We start from the raw sequence: 5,541 nt of genomic DNA on the forward strand, positions 1-5,541 counted from the left end.
ACCCTTTACAGTTCACGCCCGAGTAACTGAAAGTTTCCCGTTTAGCTTAAAAAAGAACTAAATAGGCAGCATGTTGGACGAGGCAGGACGCTGCACTCGTAAGACTTGTTCCCTCATTAGACTTAATGATGTCCTCAGGAAAACTTTGCTTCAGGAAGCCAAACGAAACGCTAGGTCTAATGACTTAGTTCTGATCTCAGAGCGCGCGCCGAATTCAAAGCCAAATCGTTGCGCGGTTAAAAGACGTTTGAGAGAGAGAGTGGGGCTAGGTTAGCAAAACAGGGAGGCAGGGAGGGGGGGGGGGAAGAGAAATATTTTGATTTTATAAATATCTGCTAATGACCCTTTATATTTTTTTCTTATTGACTTAGAATAAAAAAATGCAAAAAAATAAAAATAAAAAAATAAATAAAAAAGCAAAATCTCACAAGAGAAACTAACATAAGGCAATATTTCTGGAGCCATCTTTTCAAAAATTCAGGTATATATATATATATATATATATATATATATATAATAATATAATGCAAGAGATAGGTTATTCGGTCATTTATTCGCTACTCTGAGTTTCATGCTTCTTGTGAAGCAATCATCAGGCAACTGCCAGAAATAACGGTTACAATAAGAGAAATTTGAAAATACAGAACAATAGACAATAGATGCTAACTTGTTTGCGTGACGTGTCACACGGGATCGTTATCAGTAACTAAAAAAGAACACTGTTTAGTAGAAATTTCCTAGCATGTCTACAACCTGATGCGAGTTCATTTCTGCTGTTGAGAGTTGACATTTCCGGCCTGCATAATATGAAAAATTTTTCCCACAAACACAAATTACATCTCTTAGATACGTTCAAATAGGACCTAGCTTGTTTAACTTGCCGCCATTTAAGTTCATACGCAATTTGTTGATCTTTTAGGCTCCAGATATACTTACTAAGCGCGGTAGCATGTTTGTAGCGCTCATTACGAAATGAACATAAATGATTTCTGAATCTTAATTTAAAAGTAGGGTCACAAAGTCCGATGTATGTTTCCTTTGTGGTTGGAGTGGTGATTCAGAATATACATAACCATCGTTTATATACTAAAACATTTACATAATTACCGTTGCGGAAAATTTAAAAATTTAAATGTTGCAATGCTTAGTTGTTGCGTAGTAACGCTTTCTTTCTGTGGCGACAAGAAGATGCTAGTTCGTTATATATAGAGATTACTTCATGGTTGGTGAGTGCGTACGATTTTTATTCACGAGTTGTGAAGAATCACAAACGAACGAGTGAGCGCAGCGAACGAGTGAGTTTGTGCTTCTTCACAACGAGTGAATAAAAATCATACAAGCGAACCAACCATGAGGTAATTTGTTTATTGAATATGTACTGAGATATTACAAAATAATGTAAACAACTATCAATTGCACGGTGAAATCAAGACAAAGACCACAACGAGTTGCGAATGATTTTATTCGAGCAAACTGAACGTACAAAAATTCATATCAACATTAAAGTTATTCAATGACTCTGAAATGAAAATTTTCAGCTTTTAATATCCCCGTTCAAAACCGTAACTATATAAAACTTGAAAAAGTTGACTGTTTTGTAAAACTAATTATAGTAATGCATGCATTCTAATCAGAGTCAGGATCCAGTACTTTTAGCCTTCTGTACCTCTTTGGAGAAGCCTTCGCCTCAACTTCTTGGATTGCCAACTTCGGGGATTGATTGAGGCTGTTAATAGAAATGCTGAATTGACCTCCATGAATAACAGCGCCCGTGAAAAGCGACATCGCTTGTTGGTGATGATCTGCCGCCGAGCGACCCGCCGAGCTAGCTGAAGGATCAGTGGAGCATTCTCCAACTTGAGATGAATTAGTTTTCTCTAAGCTATGCACATTCCCGGACATCAGTTCACTTAAAGTACGAGACATTTTTACTTGCTGTTTTTCAGAAACTACAGAATAATTTGTCACACTTTGAAGATTTTTATGTCCCGACAGTTGAATAATATCTGTCGCTGGGATGTCGTTGTTTGTTAAAGTTTGGATCATTGTTTTGCGACCGCTATGGTTCTTTACATTGGGCCCCAGCCCAGCTTTTTCTGCCATTTTTTTCATTAACGAATTCAGTTTGTTCACGCCAACGGCTGACTTTTTAAACCATGATTTAGAAGAATCTTGTTTTTTACAGTTATTTATTGCTAGATAAAATGGCGCGTTGTTGTCGTTCATTTCCGACGGCCTTTTCTCCGCGTAGAATTTGTAAACAGTGACGGGATCTCTTTCACTTCCCTGAACTGAAAACATTTTCGGTTTTATTTGCCTGACATCTCTGGGATTTTCTCCGGTTCGAGTCTTTTTTTGTCTCTCAGTATACTCTAAAAATTCCTCGCCATTTGTAGTTTGGCGTAGTTGCACATCGCCCCAACAAATGCATGTCTCTGTGTTCCTTACAACCACGGAGACCGAAATAGGCTGTGTTGTTGAACCAAACTGTATTCAGTAGAGCCTCAGGAGTTGACTTTTCTAACAATCCTTTGTCATACAGCAGTTTTATGTCGTCTTCTGTGAGGGGAACTGAAGCGTTTGGTTTATCGCCTTTGCCTTTCTTCTTGAGATCTCTTTGCTTTGATTTTAATGCCGTTCGTGCTTTTTCAAACTCGACGTCTCTCATAATGCTGTAGCCGTAATTCTTCTTCTTTAAATACCGTTCAAAACTGGCCATCATAGCACGCAAGGAAGTGGGTTCGTAATCTTCGTTGTTTTCTTTCTTTCTTACTGTTATGATAAATTCGCTGATGAAAGAACTCAGTTCGTTAATTGGCACTTCTACAGTTAATTGTTCAGTTAGTTGGCACTTCTACAGGCCTTGACTCGTCTTTTAGCCTCAAAAATTCTTTAAGCAAAGCAACATTCTGTTCAGTTTTCTTCCTGGTGTTTTCGTTTTCTTGTCCTTCAATAAATTCCGCTACTGAAGTTATATCTGCAAACCTTGAATTGCTCGAAGAAGACGCCACGGTTTTCCGTTTGCCTAGTGACACCGTCAGTGAAAGGCGGGAAAACCGATACGATTTTTGTCACTAGTGAAAACTTTCGTCTGTGGCTTGTGATTGGTCATACGGTATTTTTCACTAGTGAGAAAAATCGTACAACCAATCAGATTGCGTGTACTCTGCAACGCATCATTTTTATTTAACATATTCATTTTGCAGTAAATCTCAGTACATATATAATAAATATATATATGGCTTCAGGTGAATTCCACACTGATAAATCCAGGATAGTGCTCAACAATAATGGAGCGGTAATAACAATACTTGTCTACTCAATATCGTGTCATATAGACTTTAATACAGTACTGTTTCGTGGACCAACGAGAAGTTGGTCTACTCATCAGTTAAATTCTATATACACTGTAGCATCGCTGGGGTTTATATACATCAGTAATAGGATATTGACAAAAACCGTTATAAGAACCGTTACAAAATAGAAAATTCAAAAGTAGAAAACAATAGGAAGCTATATTTGTAAGTCTCCTGTTTTGACGGGTTAATTAATCGGCACGTGGGTTTATTTTCAAAATTGTCCTTGTGATCTTTAAGGGTGATAAAAGCTTCTTTTGTGGCAGTCATTTCAACGCGGTCATCAATACTCAGCCAACCACCACTCCGCTCTATGTCCACAGCAAATCCAACCACCCCCCTTGCATAATAAAGAACATTCCTGAGGCAATAAACAAGTGGTTATCAGAAATCTCATCAGATGAGGATGTCTTCAAAAAAGCGGCACCACCCTACCAAGAGGCACTACGGAAAAGCGGTTATTCGTACACCCTCAAATTCAACCCACCACAACAACAATCGCCAGAATCAACCAACACTGAAAAGAAAAAGAGGCAGAGGAACATAATATGGTTCAACCCACCATATAGTAAAAACGTCCAAACTAATATCGGAAAAGAATTCCTAAATTTAATTAAGAAATGCTTCCCTCCCAACCACAAATTAAAAAAGCTTTTCAACAGAAATAACCTTAAGCTGAGCTACAGTTGTTCACCCAACATTAAACAGATAATCGATGGACACAACAAATCTATTCTAAGACAGAACACGCCAACTGAAGAAAGTACAACTAACAAATCCTGCAACTGCAGAGAACCAAGCAAATGCCCTTTAAAAGGAGAATGCCTAGTCAAAGACGTAGTGTACCAAGCCACCGTCAGCACTGCAGAAAGCTCAGAAACATACGTCGGCCTTACCGCCACGGAGTTCAAGACGCGATGGCGAAACCACCAAATGTCATTCAAACATGAGAACAAAAGAAATGACACCGAACTAAGCAAACATCTGTGGCTGCTAAAAGATCAAAAGAAAGACTTCTCAATCTCCTGGAAAATCCTAGCCAAGGCTAAATCCTACACCAATCTTACCAAACGATGTAACCTTTGTAACACCGAGAAATTCTACATTTTATATAAACCAGACATGGCAACGCTCAACAAACGCAATGAACTCCTGTCAACTTGCAGACACAAGCGAAAGTTTCTTCTCAAGTTCAACCGCATCCCTAAGGACAAATCATAGACTTACAAATATAGCTTCCTATTGTTTTCTACTTTTGAATTTTCTATTTGGTAACGGTTCTTGTAACGGTTTTTGTCAATATCCTATTACTGATGTATATAAACCCCAGCGATGCTACAGTGTATATAGAATTTAACTGATGAGTAGACCAACTTCTCGTTGGTCCACTAAACAGTACTGTATTAAAGTCTATATGAAACGATATTGAGTAGACAAGTATATATATATACAGGGTTGTTTTAGCCCTGATGAGGGCTGTTCAATGCAGCCGAAATATAGGCTTTAAAGAAAATACTGGTTGTCTTCAATTGTGATTAGTATATTTTTACCCAAAGACTACTATCTACGGTTGATGCATGTGACAGATTATATATATATATATATATATATATATATATATATTTAAAATCTTTCACAAGCATCCAATGCGTATAGATGTTTTCTTCATGAAATTATATATGAAACACAAATGAAGACAAGACACTTTTTAAAGGAACACCTATATTTCGACCGACTTGTCGGTCGTCTTCAGGGTGAATGAAGAAAAACCGTAACACACAAATCTATACGTCGCCACCGAAATGCGAAAATGCGCGCTACAACTATATCCGAAAATAACGGTAACAATTCAAACATAAACATAACAAACGCGCGTGCCAAAATATAAAACAAGCGCGTGCCTAAAAATAGCACGCGCACAGTGAGTATATGAGTGACTAGGACAAATAAATGCTAAAATAAGGGAAAAATTACATACAAATTACCCACTAGAATATATAAGTAATTCGATAGAAAAACCAGAAATCTAATTTCGGATACGTTCCCCCTTATTTTGGCTAAAAAAGAAATCGCTTTCATTGAGCCCATCCGGCTTCAAGGATCGTAATCGATATGCCCATTGGCCTTCCTTTGCAAGTAGATCTTCTCTTGCATTAACCTTGTCTATTAATTGGATGCTAACATC

General features: G+C 37.7%; 1 pseudogene; it reads right to left on the minus strand.

Annotated features, from left to right (window-relative positions):
- Positions 1-9: 9 nt before the first annotated feature.
- Positions 10-3,065, minus strand: LOC146466766 (uncharacterized protein KIAA1958-like; annotated as a pseudogene).
- Between the last annotated feature and the right edge of the window lie 2,476 nt (positions 3,066-5,541).

The sequence above is a fragment of the Pavona decussata genome, unplaced genomic scaffold (genome assembly GCF_977016875.1).
Source record: "Pavona decussata unplaced genomic scaffold, jaPavDecu1.1 SCAFFOLD_140, whole genome shotgun sequence".
Lineage (NCBI taxonomy): Eukaryota > Metazoa > Cnidaria > Anthozoa > Scleractinia > Agariciidae > Pavona > Pavona decussata.